General features: G+C 40.7%; 1 protein-coding gene and 1 long non-coding RNA gene across 4 annotated transcripts in view; one reads left to right on the plus strand and one right to left on the minus strand.

The window, feature by feature from the left end:
* pcbp4 (poly(rC) binding protein 4) overlaps positions 1-12,517 on the plus strand; it is a 149,457-nt gene that overhangs the window by 53,434 nt on the left and 83,506 nt on the right. The window lies entirely within an intron of this gene.
* LOC124856879 overlaps positions 2,863-12,517 on the minus strand; it is a 20,314-nt gene continuing 10,659 nt past the window's right edge. The window contains exons 2-3 of the long non-coding RNA XR_007035440.1: positions 3,363-3,455; positions 2,863-3,248 (exon numbers count right to left, since the gene is read on the minus strand). This is a non-coding gene — a long non-coding RNA (uncharacterized LOC124856879). The remainder of the gene's footprint in view (positions 3,249-3,362; positions 3,456-12,517) is intronic.

Genomic DNA, 12,517 nt, shown 5'->3' on the forward strand with positions numbered 1-12,517 from the left:
AGAAAAGTCAAGCGACGCTTGTACCTTAATTACCGTTCTTGAATGAATACCAAACAGCAGTTCATTTCTACTAAACTTAGTGCATATGATCGCGGGATCGTAATCATGTCTGTTTGCCAGCAAAGATAAATTAGCGCGCTGTGTCTACTTCCAGCTCCACTGGGGACCTGTGAGGAAGAGGTCGCCATGTTGGAACGTCACAGGAAGTCCGCTGTTACCCCTGTGTTCCTGGGCAGAGTTAGGAGTAGGTTAATGTGATTTATTTTGAAAATTCCAGAAAAGATCAAACTGGCCTTTAAATGTTGTAATCCATGGCTGGACCCAACACTGACTTGACATTGTTATTCAGATAGTGAGCCTGTCCAGGTAGTAGACTAGCTAACATTCATGTGGCACAAGTCAACTGTTGCACATGTTTAAGAGTCACTAGTGACCAGTCATCAACTAGTGCATGAAATAAACAGCTTGTTGGGATGTTTGTGCTACCGTTGTGACACTTTGGTTAATTAGTGAACATGTGATAATATTTAGCTTCACTAAAGCACAGTTTCATTTGCTATAAAACAGAAAAGGTGAGTAGGACTTCTGCTCCAACTAGTTAGAAGAGCTAATAAGGTTATTTGTTCTACTAATGTAGCAAAATATTAAAGTGATTCGAGTGATTATTTAACTAATGCAATGTGCATTCAGACTAGTGGATGAATGTGATAGCTAATATTTAAGATATCAAATATATGCGTAAATGGCTTGTCATAAAGATTATGATCATCTAATCTTTACACATAACAGAACATTTAAAAGGAACAGAGGTAGATAAACGTGTCTGTTGGACAGAACATGGCAAACATCCCAAATCCTCAGGAAAAATATGATGCTGGACTGGATGTGAGCTTCTGCTGTTCTTCACTGACCTTTGAACCCAGATCTGAAACATCACAACTAACTGGATGTGTTTTAAGTAGAAGTCGGAGGCTGGCAGGCACTGTGTGTGTGACGGTTAATGAGACCCAGTCTGCAAATGCAAAAGCCATGTTTGAATCTTGCCTTTTTCATACTGATGCAAAACCACAAACTTCCTAGCTCCGAATTTTGACATCAGGGGGAATTCCTGTTGATTTGTTTCCAAACAGAATCCAGCAAATTCATCCTCTTTAGAGGTGTTATTTCAGATGTTTTTCATGCAGCTCGTTCACGTGTCCATCAAACTGTAAAAAACGTATTTTAGGGTTGTCCACCTTGTGTTTTTTCCTAAGCTCAACATGAACTGTTAAGCTCTTCTCTCAGCTTTTGTTTGTAAATTAGCTCCTTTGGATTTTTGGCTCTGCTTTGTTCTTTTCTTGTTTTTCTGCGATTCCAATTAGTGAGCAGAATATAAGCCGGAATGAAAAACTTCTGCGTCTGCATCTGAAGGAAAAGTTGAAGTAGAAATCAGATGGATTTGGGTCACGCTGTGCAGAACTCAGTCGGATGCAGGTAGATTTTTCTGGCCAGCATCATATTTAATGTTTAAACTTGGTTTTCTGCAGATTTCTGACCCTCTTAAGCAAACCCTGATCTTTGCAGATGTAATATCAGTTTTCCTAAACGAAGGGGGGCGAATCAGCTTGTATTACAGATTAAACACTTGAGGAAGTCTGACACATTCCCAATTACTGAAAGTAGAAATCCCTGCTCCACTTGGACGTCTGCAGAGTGAACGCTGAATATGCTGGGCAGGATTAGTTTCTCATGGCAGAGCAGCTCGTCACTTCTGCCTGATAAGTTTTTCATTGCAAATGAGACTTTTTTTCCTTTCCTGCATTGGAGCTGTGCTTTTCCCAGCTGCCGTGTTAAACACATTTCTGACATTTTATTCATCTTGGTTCATTGTTCCGCTGATGCGTTTCTGAGATGGGGCGGTGCGGAGGACTGAGGTCATCAGGTCAAGTGAAGCAGCAATCGTGTTGGAGGAGCTCATTTCCTTGTATGACCTGTGAGAGCAGCATCCCTGTGCGCTCTGGTTCTGATGGTGCAGCGTGTCTTTATGTCAGACGCTGGATCCTGAGCATGGATCCATCTCTGCTACTCGACCTATCTGCCTAATGTCTTCAGTAAGGAAACACATCATATAAATAAAACTAAACATCAAAAGTTTCTAAGGTGGAAAATTTGGCTGAAAAAGAAAGGTCGTTATTGTCTGAATGCTGAGTTTTATGACTGTCAAATCATCACAAAACTGTCCCTGGATTGTTGGAGGATGTTCTTTCTGAAAGGTTTTTATCCCACTCTTTATCCATGGCAAATCGACTCCCACAGAGAAGCAACCCACACATGGATTGGATCCCTGTTGGTAGCTCTCACCTTTTCCTCTCCAGATGTTCCAAACAACCAGAAGGAGGATTCAACAGAGAAAATAACTGTTCACCAATCTTCTGTGGTGCATCTTTGTACATCCTTGTTTGTCTGTCCTTGGAGATTTTCTTGGACAGAAGTATCTTCTTTGCTGCGTTTCTTGTCCAAAAGTCATCTGCCCATATTGTGGATCAAGTTCTGCACTGGTGGCATAGTGATTTAAGGTGGTTCCCTCTTAGGAACAGATGGCCCTGGAACTGGACCTTGTTTAGATGTCCTAAAGCTTCTTCTCTGCAGGTGAACCTCTCAGTTCGAAGTTTCTACAGCTGGTACATTCTTAGCAACAGTTTCCTGCATGTGAGGCTATTTTGAGGCAAACAGATGATTTCTGCAAGCCTTCTAACTGTTGATAACGTCTACACATGAACAATCGACCTCCTAAAGTCGGTGTCACTGCAGAAGGCCTCCTGGTTTTATTGTTCTTGATTAAAATCAGAGTCAGCAGACAGTTTCAATCTATCCATTGTTTTATTGAAAACTGTAAATAAGCAGCAGCATCAGTTTCAGTGACAGGGAAGCAGAGCGCAGCTCCCAATGATAAGTAAGCTTCATATTAAAATATGGCTTTTGACGAATGGCTGCGCAGCCAATCGGGCTAATGGATCCTGTTATCAGCAGTTGTGTCAGGATCCCAGCTGGATAATAATGACTGCTTTGCTTTTGTGGAGCATTTAATTCAATAAAGAGTCCATTACTTCCTGCCTGTTAGCCTGCAGCCTCTGCAGCCTGTCTCCCTCCCATCACGTCTGCAGCAGCTCTGCTCCATGTCTGCCTCTTATTCTTTTATATTTGATTCGTCTGAGGTCTCTTTGAGAAACAGGATTTCTGAGAAATAAAGGCAACCAAAGCCGTATAGCCTGGTCACAAAAAAATAAAATAAGACATTACAGTTAGAGCATTTCATGGAAGAATGTTTCTTTATCACAGCAATTATTCAAGCCATTAAATTAAAGCTACAGAGGCAGATGCACCTGTGGTTTTCCAGAACGTTACTGTCTGGATGTGGTGGACGAAGATGACATCATGGTGACTGTTTCCATGTTATGAGAAAAATCTGAGACAATCTGTAAAATAAAAGATTTATCCATTTTTTTTAGAAGGAAATAAAACTTATTCAGACCTGGAAAAACACTAAAATCCAACTCTAACCTTTTTCATATCTCTAAAAGGTCTTCATAGGAATTCTGCCACAACGCATTACCAGGTATGAACTGTGTGTGACCGTTTCCAGTTGGTTTCAAGAATAAAGCCAGTGTCTGAAGCATTTTCCAACCATTAGGAACAGGAAAGAAGAAAGTAGCTTTGCAAAAGTCTGGAAACCTCCAGGAAACATTTAGCTAACAATTATTCTGCAGTAAACAGCATCTTATGTGTTATAAATAAGATCAGAAAATGAGCTGCTGTTCTGATATCTGACAGCAAGTAACTGATTTCTTTATTATTTTAGTCTCCGTGTTTTTCTACTTCGTGCCGTTTTCTCCGTTTATCTTCCTGCTGCTGTTTGATTTTTCTGATTCGCCCTCTTCCTCTTCCTCAGTATATTTCACCTCCCAGCAGAGAGTCAGGCAGAAGAATAAAATCTGCAGATGAATGAATGAGTTGCTGATATTTGTACAGAGTAAGTCAAGTCAAGTTTATTTATTTAGCGCTTTTCAGCAACAAGGTACTCAAGATGCTGTACATGAGGAAAAACATTACAATGATACAGAAAATCAAACAGAGGCAATTAAAAAAACTAAAGAGAATAGAATGATGGATAAGAAAACGAAAGGAAAATTGGACTGAAAGCTTAACTAATAAAGTTTAGATGGCCCAGTCAAAGGCTGCTCTAAACAAATACGTTTTTAATCTTGATTTAAAACAATTTAGGGTTTCAGCGCTTTTACAGTTTTCTGAGAGTTTATTCCAGATTAGTGGAGCATAAGAACTAAAAGCTGCTTCTCCATGTTTGGTTCTGGTTCTGGTTCTGCAGAGTAGATTTGAGCCAGAAGACCTGAAGGGTCTGGGTGGTTGATCCACTGACAACAAGTTTGTTATGTATTTTGGTGCTAAACCATTCAGTGATTTATAGACTAACAGAATTACAGGTCCTTCTCAAAATATTAGCATATTGTGATAAAGTTCATTATTTTCCATAATGTAATGATGAAAATTTAACATTCATATATTTTAGATTCATTGCACACTAACTGAAATATTTCAGGTCTTTTATTGTCTTAATACGGATGATTGTGGCATACAGCTCATGAAAACCCAAAATTCCTATCTCACAAAATTAGCATATTTCATCCGACCAATAAAAGAAAAGTGTTTTTAATACAAAAAACGTCAACCTCAAATAATCATGTACAGTTATGCACTCAATACTTGGTCGGGAATCCTTTTGCAGAAATGACTGCTTCAATGCGGCGTGGCATGGAGGCAATCAGCCTGTGGCACTGCTGAGGTCTTATGGAGGCCCAGGATGCTTCGATAGCGGCCTTTAGCTCATCCAGAGTGTTGGGTCTTGAGTCTCTCAACGTTCTCTTCACAATATTCCACAGATTCTCTATGGGGTTCAGGTCAGGAGAGTTGGCAGGCCAATTGAGCACAGTGATACCATGGTCAGTAAACCATTTACCAGTGGTTTTGGCACTGTGAGCAGGTGCCAGGTCGTGCTGAAAAATGAAATCTTCATCTCCATAAAGCTTTTCAGCAGATGGAAGCATGAAGTGCTCCAAAATCTCCTGATAGCTAGCTGCATTGACCCTGCCCTTGATAAAACACAGTGGACCAACACCAGCAGCTGACACGGCACCCCAGACCATCACTGACTGTGGGTACTTGACACTGGACTTCTGGCATTTTGGCATTTCCTTCTCCCCAGTCTTCCTCCAGACTCTGGCACCTTGATTTCCGAATGACATGCAGAATTTGCTTTCATCCGAAAAAAGTACTTTGGACCACTGAGCAACAGTCCAGTGCTGCTTCTCTGTAGCCCAGGTCAGGCGCTTCTGCTGCTGTTTCTGGTCAAAAGTGGCTTGACCTGGGGAATGCGGCACCTGTAGACCATTTCCTGCACACGCCTGTGCACGGTGGATCTGGATGTTTCTACTCCAGACTCAGTCCACTGCTTCCGCAGGTCCCCCAAGGTCTGGAATCGGACCTTCTCCACAATCTTCCTCAGGGTCCGGTCACCTCTTCTCGTTGTGCAGCGTTTTCTGCCACACTTTTTCCTTCCCACAGACTTCCCAGTGAGGTGCCTTGATACAGCACTCTGGGAACAGCCTATTTGTTCAGAAATGTCTTTCTGTGTCTTACCCTCTTGCTTGAGGGTGTCAATAGTGGCCTTCTGGACAGCAGTCAGGTCGGCAGTCTTACCCATGATTGGGGCTTTGAGTGATGAACCAGGCTGGGAGTTTTAAAGGCCTCAGGAATCTTTTGCAGGTGTTTAGAGTTAACTCGTTGATTCAGATGATTAGGTTCATAGCTCGTTTAGAGACCCTTTTAATGATATGCTAATTTTGTGAGATAGGAATTTTGGGTTTTCATGAGCTGTATGCTAAAATCATCCGTATTAAGACAATAAAAGACCTGAAATATTTCAGTTAGTGTGCAATGAATCTAAAATATATGAATGTTAAATTTTCATCATTACATTATGGAAAATAATGAACTTTATCACAATATGCTAATATTTTGAGAAGGACCTGTATTTTAAAGTCTATTCTCTGAGCTACAGGGAGCCAGTGTAGGGACTTTAGAACCGGGGTGAGACAGATGAGTTGGAGATGAAGGGAACTCCAGCACTAAGATCCGTCATGGAATTAGATCTTTCAGGCACTGAGAAGATTGGGAAGGTTCGCTCTACAGGAACAACCTGATTTTCTTCTTCTAGCAAAATATTTCTTAAGTTCTACATCTTTCTAGATTGGTTGTGGACTTCCTCTGCCTGCTTTTTGTTTCCTCTGGTCTCCTGAAGCAAACAGCAAACAGAAAATGACATCAGTGCAGCAGAGGATCAGAAAAGCTTCCTGACTGCAGGCTCTGTGTTTGGTTCTTAACAGCATTCCTCAATAATTCAGCTCTGTTAGTCTCAGAGGGTTATCCATCCCATAATAGAAGTGTCAGATTTCAATCTTTTCCTACTGCTGCTGACAAAACCAAACTCTGTCACTGATGTATGGAAGTGGGAATTTAACAACATGATTCGTTTTCTAAAGAACTTAAAACCTCAGAGTTTAGCTGAAGTCCATGTTGTAAAACATCCGGTTTTAAACCTGGAAGAAAGGCGGAAATCCAAACGGTGTGGAGAGCTTGACCCCAGAAGAGTATCAGACATGAATAAAATGCTGACCTTCACCCAGACTCTGCTGCTGCTTTCGAAGCAGACAGGTCATGATGCAACAGCACGGTAAATGTTTTGGTGTCATGAAATGAGAGAAGCTGCAGCTTCTTCAGCTCTCTGAGCCCAAGGCCTGGTATAAACCCTCACACACACGTCACACACAATCCAACCATGAATGTGTAGTCAGATTTTACCACCACATTTATCTGAAATCCAGCACCTTATTTTCCATCAGAACTTCTATCAAGACCTCAAATCAGCGGTTGTCAGATGCTCCCTGATGGTGGAGACGAATATGTTAGCATTTATGGTGCTAATTGTCCTGCTTCTTTTATTATTTTGTTATGTTGTATTGTTTTACTCCCCTCAGTTTATCAGATATTGCTTATTTAAAGAAGTGCCCTGCTGTTTTCAGAGATGTCCGTTTCCGCTGCGCTAACAACCGGTTCGTCAGCTGACCGAGCCGTCACCGGTCGGGGCCCTAAACCCAGAGAGAACTTAAATAAGTGGCTTAACAAAGCATTTAAAATTTGATCAGAAAGTTAATATGTTAGTGTTTAGGTTTTCATAAGTTTTACTTTTGGTATTTGTCATCAGTATGAACATAAAAATTATTTTGAACATTTTAAATGACTGATTAATGAACGGGAATAAAATGAATAAAATGAAAAGATAAGAAAACAAAAAAATTTTAACCAAAACTTTGGGGTCCATTTTTACGGCTTCTCAGCTCTGCGCTTCACGCCATCATGGTTGCTAGGCAACGGATGTTACTTTGAGCTAAGGGCGTTTCACAGCTGCTACCTGGCTATGGCAGGCCTTTTTAACATAAAATCGGCTTTGCCACACTTATGTTCCAGATATCTGAAGCTGATTTATGACTAGGCATATTCGTTAATTAAGAAATTTCTAATTACATTCTATAAATGTATGTATAAATGACATCAGATTTACCATTAAGTTGTATGGAGGCTCCAATTCAAGATATCTGCAATAAATTGCTGATTTTCTAAAATGTATATTTTAGATATCAACAATTAAATTATGACTAGTCATAAAGTAAATTTGTTTATGTTTGAGAACCAAGGATTATCTTGAAGAATCTGGAAATGAAGTTAAGTTAGTCTTGGAACCAACTTGGGCAATAATCAGCAAACGTTTAGACAACCATTCACAATGCAAGATCAGATAAAATATTATTTTAATAAAATAATGTTTTAAATAATGATCTGCTGAATAAAACCAACCTTCTGGATGACCATTTCTCAACGGTGTCTAATTAGCTGCCTTTATTTATTGAAATAATATTTGAAGAAATATTATTAAGGGAATATTTTTGGAAAAGAGCCAAATCTTTCTGGAGAAATGGGGCTTAATGGTGTTTACTTAGTTATCAAATTTAGTAAAATGATGTGCAGGGACTATTATTCACTAGCTTGAAAACTAACAACGTTTCTGTTAAATAGTCTTTAGTAGCACGTGTTCTTACCGGTTAGCATTTGAGCTAACAAAAGAAGCTAATAGCTTAGCACCAGAATCAACACATACCTATAAAATACCCTTAATAAAAGGGTTAAATGCATTAGCGCGGATGGTGCGTTATGAACAATCTTCTGTTTAAAATCACCCTTCAAGTAAAGTTTGTCTTAACTTTAAAAACACACAAAGAACACAACCTAAACATGTGTGCTGCAGATAGCCTGCTAGCACTAAGGTAGCCAAGTTTCACACAAACAAACCAAACTTCATAAAATGACAAACGTTCAGATCATTTCATCCTAAATATGTCTCTGCCCAAAACACTTAACCTCATGAACCGTGGTGAGGAAACGTTGTCCAAGGGCGAAGTTTGATAAGTAAAGGATCTGCCTCCCATTCCACAGTCAACAAGCGGTTAGCACGGTAGCTTCGCAGGGGGTTGAAGGTGCGTTCGTTCTGTGAACAAAAGGGTTAGCTCCGGAGCTGTAGCTGGGCGGCCCGTCCTGTCCGCTCCTACAGGGCTCGGAGAGAAAGTCAAGCAATGCTTGTACCTTAATTACCCCCGTTCATGAATGAAAATACCGGATACACAGACAGTATTTAATTCGTACTTATCTTTGCATATGATCGATGATTGTATGACACTCTTGGATCCAGTTTGAAGAGTTTATGTATGTTTGCCAGCAAAAAGGCATCAGCGCGCTGGGCCTCCCCTGACCGGTCCCACTAGAGGCCGTGTGGAAAGAGGGCGGATGCAGCAACAGCTGTGCTTTTATTTGGGTAGTGGCGTTACAAGAAGTCCGCAGTTATCCCGTTTCCTGGCGATGCCGGAAGAAGGCTAATGCACTTTATTTTGAAAAGTTCCAGAAGAGTTCGTACCGGAGTTTAATGTTAAAATCCATGGCTGTGGGTCCCAACAGGTGAAAGAAGGAAATCCTAGAAACATGTTTAATATGGGATTGAAATGACATGTCCTGATCAAACGTAACACCAAGGTTTTTTACTTTATTACTGGAGGTCAATTTAATGCCATCCAGGTTAAGTGGTTGACTTAGCAGTTTTTTTTAAAGACTCCGGTCCAAAGACGACAACTTCTGTCTTGTCTGAATTTAGAAGCAGAAAATTTAAAGTCATCCAAGTTTTTATATATTCAAGACATGCTTGTAATTTATCTAACTGGTTGGGCTCATCACGATTTATGGATAAGTAAAGCTGAGTGTCATCAGCGTAACAGTGAAAATGTATCCTATGCTGCCTGATAATTTGACCTATTGGAAGCATATATATAGTAAAGAGAATTGGCCCAAGTACTGAACCATGTGGTACTCCACAATTAACCCTGGAGTTGAAAGATGATTTATCATTTACATGAACAAACTGGAATCTGTCAGACAGATAAGATTTAAACCAGCCTAGTGCTGTTCCCCTGATCCCTACAGCATATTCCAGCCTTTCTAAGAGAATATTGTGATCGACTGGATCAAATGCAGCACTGAGATCTAACAGAACCAGAACAGACACAAGTCCATTATCTGAGGCCATAAGAATATCATTAGTGACTTTCAGCAGAGCTGTTTCAGTGCTATGATGAGCTCTGAAACCTGACTGAAACTCTTCAAACAGGTCATTGTTGTATAAATGTTCACACATTTGATTAGCAACTATTTTCTCAAGAATTTTAGATAAGAATGGAAGATTGGATATAGGTCTGTAATTTATTAAATCATCTCGATCAAGCGAAGGTTTCTTAAGAAAAGGTTTAATTACAGCTAACTTAAAAGCTTGTGGTTCTGATCCATTTACTAAAGATAGATTAATCATATCTAAAATGGGGCTGGTAATCAGAGGGAACACTTCCTTAAATAATTTGGTTGGGATTGGGTCTAACATACAAGTTGAAGGTTTAGATGAAGCTAATATTTCTGATAACTCGGAAGCTCCACAGGATCAAAACAGTCCAAACACAAATTAGGTTCTGCAGTTACTTCCAATGTTGTCTCACTAGATGAGGATGAAGTAATCATCTTCGGGAGTATGTCAAAGATTTTCTTTTTAATAGAATCAATTTTATTTAAGAAGAATCCCATAAAGTCATGACTGCTAAGAGCTAAGGGAATGGATGGCTCAACAGAGCTATGACTCTGTGTAAGTTTAGCAACTGTACTAAAGAGAACCCTAGGATTATTCTTGTTCTATTAATGATGAGAAATAAGCTGTTCTAGTTTGGTGAAGTGTCTTTTTATACAACATAAGGCTACTTTTTCAGATTAAGTAGGGATCCTCTAGGTGTGTAGAGCGCCATTTTCTCTCCAATTTTCTAACATTGTGCTTTAAAGTACGCAGCTCTGAATTAAACCAAGGAGCCTCCCTCCTGTTAATGATTACCTTCTTTTTCAAGGGGGCCGCATTGTCTAATGCATCAGGCAATGATGAAGAAACACTATGAACAAAAGAATCAATTTGTGAAGGGGCAGAAACAAAATTATTGCCCTCCACTGTGCTTTTCAGTGATAATGAGGAAATTAAAAGTGGAACAGATTCTTTAAAGGTTGTTACAGCATCGCCTGATAATGATCTACTATAATGAAATTTTCTTTCAGGTATGGAGTACTCGGTTAAATTAAACTCAAAGGTTATTAAGAAATGGTCAGACAGAACAGGGTTATGAGAAAATATTGTTATGTCTTTACACTCAATGCCATATGTCAGCAAAAGGTCCAGAGAATGAAGACAAAGGTGGGTAGGTTTGTTAATGTTTTGAGCAAAGCCAATTGAGTCTAAGATAGCATTAAACGCTATATTTAGGCTATCACTTTCAGCGTCTACATGAATGTTAAAATCCCCCATTATAATAACCTTATCTGTATTTAACACTAAATCAGATAAAAGGTCTGAAAACTGATCTAAAAATTGAGAGTAAGGGCCTGGTGGACGGTACAAAACAACAAACAGAAGTGGTTTTAGTGCTTTGCAATTTGGATGAGGAAAACTAAGGATTAAATATTCAAAAGAGTTGTAGCTATTGATTGGTCTGGGACTAATCAATAAATCAGACTGAAAGATGGTTGCTACTCCTCCTCCTCGCCCAGTATTTCGAGGAATGTGGAAATTTAAATAATTAGTAGGAGTTGACTCATTTATAGTAACATAATCCTCTTGCTGCAGCCAGGTTTCTGTGAGGCAAAATAAATCAATCTGATTGTCACAAACCCCCAGTGGGCCCACCACCTGCAGGGGGAACCGTGAGGGACCGGTGCAAAGAGGATTGGGTGGTGGACGAAGGTGGCGGACGAAGGTGGCGGACGAAGGTGGCGGACGAAGGTGGAGACCTCAGCGGCCCCATCCCCGGATGCTTAGGCTGGCTCTAGGGACGTGGAATGTCACCTCGCTGGGGGGGAAGGAGCCTGAGCTTGTGCGGGAGGTCGAGAGATATCGACTAGAAATAGTCGGGCTCGCCTCCACGCACAGCGTGGGCTCTGGAACCCATCTCCTACCTACGCTGGAGGGACTATGTCTCTCGGCTGGCCTGAGAACGCCTTGGGCTCCCCCTGGAGGAACTGGAGGAGGTGTCTGGGGAGAGGGACGTCTGAGTCTGCTGCCCCCGCGACCCGGTCCCGGATAAGCGGAAGACGACGAGTACGAGTACGAGTGATTGTCACAAATCAGGTCACTAACTAGCAATGTCTTTGAAGAGAGAGATCTTATGTTCAGTAAGCCACATTTAATAGTTTCATTTTTCTTTTTAGTCTGAGTTGTTTATTTTTATTAGATTTTCCTGATTTCCTCCTCTTAGATTATTTTTTAATCTATTCAATTTTGGCCGTGGGCGAGACACTGTCTTAATAGGGTAATGGGTGGGTAGCAGTACAGAAGCTGCAGAGAGGAGTGTTAAACTACGACCCTGCTTCCTGGTCTCAACCCTGGGTTGTCAGAGTTTTGGAGAACTAATAAATTCGTCCAGATTCCTAGAAAGAAGAGCAGCTCCATCCAAAGTGGGATGGATGCCGTCTCTCTGGATCAGACCAGGTTTTCCCCAAAATGTTCACCAGTTATCAATGTAACCCACATTGTTTTCTGGACACCACCTAGACAGCCAGCGGTTGAATGACAGCATGCGGCTAAACATGTCGTCACTGGTCAGATCGGGGAGGGTACCAGAGAAAATGACGGAGTCCGACATTGTTTTGGCAAACTTACACACCGAAGCAACACTAAGTTTGGTGACCTCCGATTGATGTTACCGGGTGTCATTACCGCCAGCGTGAATAACAATCTTACTGTATTTACGCTGATCCTTAGCCAGCAGTTTCAGGTAGGATT

This window comes from Girardinichthys multiradiatus, chromosome 20, assembly GCF_021462225.1.
Source record: "Girardinichthys multiradiatus isolate DD_20200921_A chromosome 20, DD_fGirMul_XY1, whole genome shotgun sequence".
Taxonomy (NCBI): Eukaryota; Metazoa; Chordata; class Actinopteri; order Cyprinodontiformes; family Goodeidae; genus Girardinichthys; species Girardinichthys multiradiatus.